Genomic DNA, 12,339 nt, shown 5'->3' with positions numbered 1-12,339 from the left:
GGTTGGATCCTATCAGTTTATCATCCAGGCTACCTCTCTAGATGCCATAAAGCTTTTGTCTATTCTCTTCTGCAGCTTACCTTAATCAACAAAAATTCACTAGGCCTACAGTACCAGAAGCTACTAGAAGACTATGACATCTTAATGTTATGTGAAAGCCACGTGTGCTGGAGAGACATTTGCTTTTTATCTCTCACAGGAAATCAAAGATAATTGGGCAATCAACACTGCTATTTGAACAAATGGAAAACAAAATAAAGCCCATCAATATCATCCACTCCCCAGAACTCTTAAATTCAAGTTTATGACAGAATAATGAGTTTTAACAAATTTTATATTCAGTTGATTTCTATCTATCTTCTAAACAGAAGGTTTAAAGTAGATAAATTCCAAACTGCTACTCAGAATAAAAGGAGGCCTATTTCATATATACATAAGTAAGCATGACACAAGTCTGGGGTAGTTTGTTTTATCTTTTTTTTCCACCCACCTCTGCAATGCAATTTAAAGCTCTTGTCGGAGCTATTTTTAAATATTTTACTTCATTACTTCTACTTATTTCTATTAAGCAAAATTTTTCTTTACTCTGCTTAATCCAGTTATTAAACACATGTTAAATTAAAAATTTATTCAAGGAATTAGGATGGCAGAAAAAAAGACTTTAGATCAGAACTTTATGTTTCCTGTCTAAATTTCCATTTGCATCACATTTCTATTTACAAATAACACTGACTGACTGCCCATCATGACAGGTCTAACTAAGGTAGGATTTCTGCTTCTTAGGACAAACAGGTTGGCAATGACTTTCGGTTTATTTAATTCCAAAAGCTATTCTGTTTTTGCAGATATAAGTGGCATCTCTTCTCTTTGTAAGGTAACATATCAGGTGCCAGACTTTACGCACAAAAGAGTGCTGAACTCTTTTACCTGGACTATACAGGCTGGGTCATGCCTGTTCTGAATCCATGCAGTCAAGGAGCAAGACTTCACCAACAGGCTAGACCTCAGCTTGTACAAAGGAGCAGAGGGAGGGAGGACAAATTCTGGTTGTGAAAACACCAGGCAGCAAGTCAAGCCAAGGCCTAAAGGAGTGGAGGGGCAGCATCTTATTTCTGGAAAAAAAAATGGAAAGCCACCACTGGAAACCAGAGTGGATTATGTATTCTTACGCATCTTTTGGAGAAATGTACAGCTCCATTCTACCCGTAGTTAAATGCATAGGCTTAATTTAGCCTTGCATAAATTACCATCTGCAACATGCCCCTAAATATTATTTTTTTTCCCTTGAGTTTGCAGCTTTCCACATCTAGTTCATTCTGGGCAACGTTAGCTAGGCGAACATTTTCCCACCCTTTATTAGCTGGCATTGTTTTAGAATCAGTGTTAGTTTGTTCTCCAAGTGCAACATTGCACCACAGCATGATTTAAGAGCTAAACTGAGCTCTTCAAAAGAGCTCCAGACCAGGATTTTAAATGTGATTTAAAAACCTCATGAAGCACTTTGGAATCAACATGAGTAAAATCACTAATAAAAATTATAGACACAAAAAGCTTCAAGGTCTTTTGTATCTTCTCTTTCTTTGCTTATGTAGGGGCTCGATGGAATTAAAGATGTCACTTAGCAAATGGCCACAAATAGTTGCTCATTGTTCATCTTCTAGATGAAAACAACCTAAAACAGCAAAAAAAAATCCCAATGTAATTTTTAACAGTGTCACTGACACATATGGAGTTGCATTCTATAGAAGAAAAAAATGTTTCAAGAAAAATGAAGATCCACTGTTTTGAAAGACAGGTTATCAAGCTGTTTTTTTAAGTATTCCATAAATTGCTAGTCTGAACTGCAAATACTTATTGCTAAGATCTCAGTGCTGACAGCTTAAACTCAGCATTTGGAGATGAATCCTTGAATACCATATCCCAAATGTCACTGAGTAACTGACAATATGCAGCAACTCAGAGGCAGGGCTTTGCTAGTGAGTTTCAAAATTTAAAAATGCCACAGAAGATTTAGTTTGTGAGTGTTTAACAGAGATGATTTCTGGTCTGAAATAATATAGCCACTGTGCATGCACTGTTTTAAGCAGCAGATGAACAGATACATCTTCTCACATGAAGGGCATGACTGGATTTCAAGAAGTACTGAGAAGGATATTCCCTGCCTATTACCATAAACACATCAAAAATACACATCCACTCTTACAGGTCTATGAATGACATTTGTTTCACTGGGAAACCCTCTAACAGAAGAGCTTTTCCTAAGCCTTTACCTGTAGTACAGGTTCCAGTCAAATAAATTTTCAGTTGATTTTCTGAGACTTCATCTTTAATAGGTTAAAAATAGCACATAAACCTAACACAAACAATATCCAACTGATTGAAAACTAGCACATCTTTGTTTTATTTAGGAAAAGGAAAAAAAAGAAAAATAAAAAAAAAGTAGTCCTCCTCACCAACTTGCTTAGTTTGGCTAACCTTCTAGGGGCTCCTACTGAAATCATGGACCTCTATTTTAATTCAGCAAGAACACAAGCAAAGTTTACATTTTCAGATCTATGGACATAGGATAAATTATTATGACATAAAGAAACAAACAAAGAGGCAGGAGGCAGGTGCTGATCTCAGCTGATAATGCATTTTATGCTTAATTAAAACAAACACCATACCAATAATATAAAAGAAAGAGTATTGTACATAAGAAAACCAGAGAACTACTTTTGCCCTATGTGGCACTAGCCAGGTCTTTACCAGCATGCCCAGTTGTCACTGCTAAGACTAAAGAGGTATCCAGGCTCACAGTTAACCATGGGGTAAATAATGGGACTGAGTAGAAGACCAGAAAGTATAGCTTGTAAGGAAGGGTTAAATGAGTCTGGACAGTTTGCGCCGGAAAGTGAAAATTGGTAATCATTCAGAGTCATCAAGCATCTAAGTGGCAAATTAAAGCAGCTTAAGGTATCATTTTCTCCTCCACATCTTCTAGCAGTAAAGTATGGGCTTGCATCACAAATTTAAGGTAGAAAATGTTTCCTGTGCCAAACACTGCGAGCTGGAATATATGACTAGGAAAGGATTTGAATCGCCATCACAGGAGGCTTTTAAGAATAGGTTAGACAAAGGCTTCTAAGAAGTGACAGTCAAAATCAATCCATTTATATTTGGATGGATATATGGAAAACACAGCCTCTCAAAGTCCTTTCAGCTCTCTCCAATTTACCTGTCAAGGACTTGCAGAGTTTACATTACAAGCATAACTTGAATGTCTCACATTTTTTCCCACACTGGAACCAGTTTAATGGCAAAGTGTATGCAGCTTTCAGGAAAATATTACCCAGACAAATTGGGATAAAAGACAATGAAAGCAGAACCAAGATTTGCCAGCCAAAGGAGCAGGCAGCACCATTGTGAAACCATCCAGTTTATAGCCCACAGCAAACCAGCCTATGCACCCAACAGTAACAAAAAGGTCAAGGAAAACATTTCAGATCTGTAAAGATACACCAGGGTATTAATAAGCTCCTTTCCTCATTGCATCCCAGCTGCCTGCTAACAGCACTTCAGGCAGATACAGAGAAACACTGCTGCAATGCTACAGGACACCAGTAATTGCTCTGAGTACAGACCAGGGCTGAAACGTGTGAAAACCATGAAGCTCAGCTTGCCAGTGACTGACCTTCAAACCTTGACGGATTTGGCAAGGACAAAAAGTCTCTCAGGCACAACCATGAACAGAAAGAAGAGACAACAAGAATAAGAGCAGTCAGGAATTTAAGAAATTTTACAGGAAGAATATGACAAGGATTCTTTTTATTTGAAAGGCCAACATATAAAAAAATGCCATATGCTGACAGCATTGTACACATGCCTGAACAAGGATGTAGGAGTAATAAAATATTTTTGTTAATCACTATATGTAGTTTCCTTTCCACAACTGTTATAGCTACCAACAAGCTGTGCAGCTTCTGATCAGATCAGGGTAGATGAAGCTCTACTTTATGTTGAACTGGGTCAACCCAAATGAATTGATGATGACTCATTTCAGAGCACACAGCTTAGCAAAGTAAAAAGCTGGTGGAATTTATTCTCCCATCTGAGATAGTATTATTATTATTACTAGGAGTTAGAAGGTCTCCTTCATTTGTACTCTACTGAAAGCATGCAATCTTTCTTGTGACTCTGCTGTCCTAGTTTCCAGGTATTGTCATCCTGCTGCATGGGGTGATACTTGGAATCATTTCAAAGCTGAAATCCAGGGAAGCAAAAATCCTGTGTTTGAAAACTGAGTGGTAGGAGGACTCCAGAACAGTTTTCTAGGGTTTATGGTGGGCTCTGAAGAAAATCGCTGAAGCATACTCAGTTTGCTGCTAATTAAAAAAGCTGACTATCTTTTTGGAGACACACAGAGCCAATGTTGAAAATAGTTTTCTTCACTGGTATAAAGATATCTATGCATGCTTTCATACTCTTTTTGCTTTATGTATTGTGTAAGAGACAACAATGAATTTGACTTCTTAAACTGCAAAATCCTGCTGATGTTCAATATTGGCACTGTTTTGTCAGTAACATGAAAAATTGTTCTGCTTTAGTAAATATTCTCTACAAATTGTATTTTATCATGCACTGGGTTCATAGGAGCACTAAACCTACAGTGACTTCAATATTGGTAAGGTGTATGGAGCCAAAAGGTCACTGCATCCATCTGCAGACTGACACCACAGTATTATAGGATCACAGAATTTTTGGATTGGAAGGGACCATAAAGATCATATAATTCTAACCTCCCTGCTGTGGGTAGGGACACCTTTTACCAGTTTAGAGCCCCATCCAACCGGGCCTTGGATACTTCCAGGGCTGAGGCATCTGCAACTTCTCAGGTCTAAGTGTTCCAGTGCCTCACCACGTTCAGAGTTAAGATGTTTTTTCCTAATATCTCATCTAAACCTACTCTCTTCCAGTTTGAAGGCATTCTCCTTTGTCCTGTTGCTACATGCTCTTACAAAAAGTCCCTCTCCAGCTCTCTTATAAGTCTGAGCTCTGAAAGGCCACAACTAGGTCAGCTTGAAGCCTTGTCTTTTCCAGGCTAAGCAATTGCCTCAGCCTTTCTTTACAGAAGAGGTTCTCCATCCCTCTAATCAACTTGGTGGCCCTTCTCTGGACTCACTCCAACAGGTTGATGTCGATCCTGTGCTGGGACCCCAGAGCTGGATGCAGCATTCCAGGTGGGGTCTCACCAGAGCAGAGGGGCAGAGTCCCCTCCCTGGCCCTGCTGGTCACACAGCTTTGGATGCAGCCCAGGACTCCTCTGGCTTTCCAGGGTACAAGCACACACTGCTAGCTCATGTCCTGCTTTTCATCCACCAGCAGCCCCAAGTCCTCCTCAGCAGGGTAACAGAGGAGGACAGGTAGGGGAGAGCACAAAAGAGCCTTAAGATTTCACACAGGAGTCTGACACTAGGATACCAGCACAAGTACCAAACACGGCTGCTCTGCCCCAAGCTGGCCTTTAGCAAATGCCCAAGGGAGCAAGACAAGAAGGTGCACTTCAGGTCTTCCCATTAACAGTCTGGCTTTCTACAGAAACCCACTCTCATCAGCAATGCAGTCTCATGGGTTAAGAAATGGAAAAGTGGAACTGCAGGTACACGTCTCAATCTTACTATAATGATGACGATGGTAATTTCCGACAGCCAGGGGAAATCTTAAATCAGTACAAGCAAGTACCTCAAAGCTCACCTTCCAGTTTCTTAACTAATTGCAATGCACAACTGCCATAACATCCTAAGCACAATCAATCATAAGCAGGCAGACTGCAATTAAATACATGGATACTAATCACAATCAGCTGCAGCAAATCTTACATCAGCCTCAGCTATGCAGAAAAATAAAAGTGCAAAACTTTAGGGATTCCTTATCCTTTAAGGATTCCTTATCTTTTCCTAGGTCACTTTTCCCTCTCTAACATTTTAAGAAATAGAGAAACCCAGCAGTTCCTGTTTTTCCTCCTGTCACTGGAGGTGCCCTTATTCAACTATCACATCAATGATTCTTTGATGCATCTCTGTCCCTACACTGTCCCAATAATAAAGCAAGAACATCAGTAACTACAGAAGCTAGGGAATACCATTATGCCATGTTTTATATACTTACAGTACTGTTATTTATAAGCCACCACTGACTTTGGAGCTGAGTCTTTGACTGTGCTGCTCACTTAGGGCTACCACAGGCCCCTTGTATGAGAACTCATTGCTCAGAATGAGTTCTCATGCAAGAGAATGTCTGTGTGCTCTTACAGACAATGTTAGGGCCCATGACAGTACAAGACCTCTTTGCATTGTGATGAAGGGCTTCTTTCCTTCAAGATTCACTCCTTCTGATTTACACCACAATAAGATAGTAATAATAGAAGTGAAGCAAGTTACACAACATGGAGACACTGTGCCTGACCTTACAGCTCCCAGTATATATTTAAACCATTTCATGCAATTCTGAGAGCAAGACACAGAGAAGGGGATAACTACTCTTTGTTCTATCCTACTTGATTTAGCCCACAGCCCTACCATACTCCCATGAATTCTCTTTCTGTTAACTCAAAATGAATTCAGAGTGAAAACAATTAATTTCTTTTGTGATTCCTCCATAAGTTCATTATTACATCATCTACATGCACAACGCATTTTAACTTGTTTTCACAGCATACATACAGCAAGAAAAACTTATTTAAAAAAGGCCTATAGAACAAAAACTAAAAAGAAAAACCAAAAACCACCACACACTTACTAATTTTGGATACTCAGTCTGAAAGTGCTGAAAACTGCTTTTCAGAAGACTTGCTTCATGATGCTCTTCCATGTTCAAAGCCCAGCTACTATTAACTCCAGCTGCAGCTGCAAGTACTCAGTGCTTCTGCAAATCAAACAGTGAGGTCGCAAGTCAGCAACCCAGAAAATGAGAGCCACCTGTGAAAGGCTCTGTTCCTCTGCCGTGACTGGCACAGCAATTGCCACAGTGCTTCTTCACAGCTGTTCAGCTGTGCCTAGGGCTAGGAAAGATAGGGTTTGTTTTGTGAAGGATCTTTTTTTTATTATTTTATTTTTAAAGAAAATAGCAAACTATTTGCAAACTCAGGTTGAGTTCAGCTAATAAAGAGCTTGACAAGAGGGAAAGCTCTACAGATGTCTTCCTTGACACTGAGGGAACTCCTATGATGATTCTTTCTCTCTACAAGGAGAAAAATCCAGTACAATATTAGCTGGATTTAATGCCTGTAGAGGGTTTTAGTCCTTTTTACAATTCACCCATGATTTTTTTCTGGGTGATGGTCTTCATTTCATGATTGCCTTCAAGATACACCCATGCTTTGAATTTCATTTTCATGCATCATTTTTGCCAAGCCTCAAGCCTTAGAGCAAGTTAGCTATCCTCACAACCAGGCCATAAGAATAACTCAAATTGTTCCCTAAGGAAAACAGTTTAGTATTTATTCTTTCAGAGTTATGATTGTAAAGGAACATGACTTGCACTTCCATTATATATAACCTTTCTGCTACTCACTGTATTTATGTCTCAGCTATAAATCTCTCATCTCTGTCATTAAGTGCTGGCCAGTACCTCTGGCCACACACAATAAAGGAGACACAGTAGTAAAATTGAGCTGACTTCTGGCAGCATGCTGAAAGCAAAATTTTCAGAGGAATTGTTTTCCACTCGAGTAACTATTTGAAGCTTATAAAACTCCATGATGTTGTGTTATCTTTCTCCCTTCTATTTCCAATCTCTTTATTAATTCCCTTTTTATTTGTGGTTAGATATAACAAAAATTGTAAATACTGGTTGCATAAACCACTCAGACTAATGAACAGCAAAGCATTATTTAATGCTAGGAGGCTTCTGTCCTCTACATTAATTGCTTTCATACAGGACATGTTTATTATTTTTTATGTTATTTTTACTGAAATACTTTTACTGAAATACTGGGGTTTTTAATTTATAAATAAAATCTTTTCAGTTTGTTTTATTCAGCACTTTTTATGATTCTTCTTACTTTTGTAATAGTTTTCTGACTACATCTGTCTTGTTAAATTGTTTTCAATTATTTTATTGCCTTATCTTGTTATTCTTGTCTCAGTCCATGTTGTTAGGTAGGTGCTGAATCAGTCACCTGTGCATTTGAATCTGTCACCTGTTCTTTGCTGCCAGACACCAGCCTTGCATGGGTGTCTTCTTGTGCCCTTCACGCCTTACCTCTGGTTTTAGATGCCAGCTGCATCCGAGGTTATCAGGAATATTTAAGTCCCAGGAATCTGGCTATCTGCACAGCAATATTTGGTTAGCTACCAGTGGCTTGATGCTTGCAGTCACATTTTCAGCTGCTGCTGGCTTCAAATCTTCATTTGCTGTAAACAGGTCCATACATGGTGTGACATGAGCTGTACTGGAAGGCTGCCTTTGCCTTCTGCTGATGTTTTTCTCTAGTCTAGTAATTCTTTCTACATGCTTTGTTATTCAGATATGCTCCCACTTACCTATCCCTCTCCATCTGGAGATGGGGGGATGCGGGTAGGGAGGAAAAAACAATAAAACCCAAAGCCCAGGTTTTTGGCAGTCCTGACAATTCTTTCTGCCTTATCATGGTGGAAGCTGTGCTGCAAGGAGGATTAGATGTGTTCAAGCTCATGACAAGAAAACTGAGGCCCATTAACTGTAATAACACTTGACACCTTCTGCTGTTCATTATGCTATCAGGTTACAATCAAGAACTTCCTCAGCCAAACATTATAGTGTCATCTGTGTTTGTATCTAACCCTCCTGAGGCCTCATACAACAGAACTGTCATTGGCACTATTGCTGCTCGAGGAAGAAAGCAAAATGTCCTTCAAAACTACTTATATCAGCCAAAAGGCACCCTGATGGTCAAAAAGTTGTTTTCTTTGTAATTTGGTGCTTGAAAATGTTCCAAAGGGAAATATCTGAAGCTGAGGCTCTTGCCTGTGTGACTGTTAGATTTTTTTAAAATTTAAATTAAGAATAATTTATTATGCAGTGAAAAATCAGTGAGTCGGTAGCTATGAATTCACCTATGTTTCTGTAATAGTTATTACATTGCTTATTCCCTCTGATGATCATACAGTCTTATTTTAAAGTTTCTGCTTCCTCCCCAGGCTATCAGTTTGGTTTGATCTTTTCTTCCAAAGACACTGCTGTTGCAATATTTCACAGGGATGATCTCCAAATTATATTTTCAAGCAAATCACTTCAAGCCTTTGCCTAATGTGTCCAGTTGTTTTATAAAGGACACCAAAATTACAGCATGAGGTCATAAATGTTTCTATATACAGCAGACATACATCATTGTTAAAGTCATAGGCCCAGGTACACATCTAGTACTGACACTGGACTATTACCCTACTCTCTCCAGATTCTGGCAGATATTAATCTCATAACTCTAATGTCCAGATCTTTATTTGTGGAATTACTTTTTCTTCTTTGTTTCACAGCTCCACCCCAAGGATCAAGAAGCTCATGCAAGCTGAATTCATCTGCCATGTAACATACACTTTGTGTTTGCTACTGCTGGTAAGGGAGTCACTGCTTAATCCAGACCCTGCACAAGCAGAGTTACAGAGATGTCATACAAGGTCTGGCCTGCTGAACAACAGGATTACCAGCAAGCAAATTGTTTTCCTATTGCATTTCCACAGATTAGCCACGTTGGATAGTGCAAATAGCATGGCAAAGGAAAAAGAAGTTGTCCAAAATAGTTGAGTGGCTTGCATGACAGTAATTGCTTCAAAGATGAGTTATTTTTGTCAAGGTAAAAAGAAAGGCTTATAAAACTATTTCAATGACTGTAACTTGACCTCAAAATTTGCATCCACACTAATGCAAATACAATTATTTATTGACTTATAAACCCTCATTTGCATGGCATGTATATTCATATATTTTCAAAAAGATGCTGAAATGATAAGGAGGAAAACAACAGGCAGCATAGCACTGTTTTGCATTCCAAGAATGTAAACATCACATTATCCTAAAAGATAAACATTTACAAATAAACCCTTGCTTTCCTTTGGGGAAAAAGAAAAAAAATCAACAAAAAAATCTCAAACCAAAATCACAACATAAAAACTCCCACGTCTGCCTTGGTAAACTTGGTTCATCTGTCCCTCCCACCAGCAGCTTGCTAAGAACAGAGCCATCCTGCTCAGGTCAATAACCTTTATTAGGCAGTGGCCATGATAACTTGGCATGACACAAGGCAGCTTGCCTTTGGTTCCCTTCCAGCTGGAAGGTGACAATTTTCCATGAGTTTCAAAACCAAGCAAGATCTTACTAAGCTTTCGTTCTCATTAGCAGAAAAAAAAAAATTTAGAAAGCCAAAGTTAGGTTGATGGAATCTGTGTAGTAAAACATTTTTCCACACATGAAGAAGCACTGAAACCATGTCATTTTAAGGTGGGGTAGAGGTCAGGGTGCATTATCTTCTCAATCCTCATGCGCTGTGGGTTCTGGTGGAAGGAGAGCTGGACAAATGGCTCTGTGTACTTTACCAGGCTATCCCATCTGTGCAAGTGCAGTGCCACTGCTTGAGCCCAAGGCAAACACCCTTGCTGGCTAGCACACAGCCTGGGAGCACGTTACTGTAATGTGGGTCCTTTCCAAGAAGGGTGAGCTGCTTCTTAAATGGAAAGCTGTGTTACTCTGTCACTTGTTTTTCTCCAGCATCTAGAGTTAACTGCACTTTTCAGCACTTCTCATGGCCTCTGAAAACAGTCAATCAAAAAACAGAAGGCTTGAATGGAGAATTCATGGAATAAATTGAAAAAGCAATATTTAACCCCCCTCCCCAAAAAAAAAGAAAACCAAATACAAAACTAAAACACAAAAATAAATGTTTTTAAATATCAGCAGGTGGTATTGAATTGCAAGCATGCAAAGTTTAAATGTGAAGATACTTTTCCAATATTAATTTGTTGGCTGATATATTCAAATTCATCCAGCTGAGCTGCATTGTCTGTCTCCTGGGCAGGGAAAGGGGAAGATTAGCCTGAAAGCTACAGGGAGTGCTACATCTCAGGTATAATCTATATCAAGCATTCAAAATTTGAGTAATTTTATATGGCAGAGAAAGCGATGATGGATGCAATTTTCTGACTGCATATTTAAATTATTTTATTTTCACAACTGGCGTTGGAAGTGTTAGTACAACATATTGATTTTAGAGTTACATTCTGGAAAGAAATAACAGCTTGACACCGATGCCCTCAATCATTGGAAATCATCAAGATAATTGAGAGAGACAACTTCTAAGTCTGCTTCAAATTTATTATTCTCACAGCAACAAACGTAGGCTGATCCTTGCTTCACAGCCCAGTTTTGGCCAGCTGAGTGGCTTTCTGAGATGCAGCAAACTGTGCCCAGCCTCCTCTGCCTGTAGGAGATATTTTCTGTCATTTGTGCCACTAGCAGATTGGTCCCTACTCTTTCCCACTGCCTCTTTCCCAATGCTCCTGGTGCTCTGCAGGATCTCTGCCTCCTTCTGCCACCTTCCCTCTGGGCAGATCTCTGCCCACCTACCCCAGCAGGAGCAGCCTCCCACTTCCTCCTAGGTCCCACCCAAACAAGTCCTTCTAATTAAAGGATATAAAAAATAAACAAAACCCCCTAAAATAACCCTCACATCATTCTAAACAAACTATGCCATCAGCCATAACTCTCAATCAATTTATCCCATCCCTGTCTTGCAAGCTACTTTTTAGTCTGTCCATGCAAATGAGACAGTTATTTTTCTTTACTGAACCTTCCACCTCATCCACCCAACCCAATAATTCAATCTTAATTTACCCCTTCACCTTTTCTTCTCCAACTCCTAAATTGGAGAAGAACCTCTTAAACCTCTTAAACCTCCAACTCTTTCCTTTTGCTGGTCTTTCCTTGCCCTGCAGTTTGTTCTACACAGTAATACTCTAAACTCAGTCTTCTTTGTAAACCAGATTATACTTGCCAATTCAGATATTTCTTTCTGTATGTAAGGTTTTTTGGTCACAATTCTTGCAGGACTTGAGATTGACTAATAAACAATAAAAATTCAGTAATGTAAAAAAAAACCCAAACAAACAAACAAACAAAAAAACCCAAAAAAACCCAAAACCAAAAAAAAACAAAAAACCAAACAAAAAACCAACCAACCAAACAAACAAAAAAACAAAAAACAAAAAAAAAAAAAAAAACCAAAAAAAAAAAAAACAAAAAAAAAACAAACCTTCCAGAAAATTATGGGATTTATGAGTCTGGGGGGAAATTTTTCCCCTGTAAAACTGGAATCTTTTTCAATTTTTT

The 12,339-nt window shown here is 38.9% G+C and overlaps 1 protein-coding gene across 2 annotated transcripts in view; it reads right to left on the bottom strand.

The window, feature by feature from the left end:
* Positions 1–12,339, bottom strand: part of GABBR2 (gamma-aminobutyric acid type B receptor subunit 2) — a 459,095-nt gene that overhangs the window by 397,732 nt on the left and 49,024 nt on the right. The gene's annotated exons all lie outside the window — the stretch shown is intronic.

This window comes from Agelaius tricolor, unplaced genomic scaffold (genome assembly GCF_023055355.1).
Source record: "Agelaius tricolor isolate 1412-34295 unplaced genomic scaffold, bAgeTri1.0.p SCAF_2, whole genome shotgun sequence".
NCBI classification, from domain to species: domain Eukaryota; kingdom Metazoa; phylum Chordata; class Aves; order Passeriformes; family Icteridae; genus Agelaius; species Agelaius tricolor.
The sequence above is the reverse complement of the archived record's forward strand: the minus strand, read 5'-3'. Positions and strand labels throughout refer to the sequence as shown.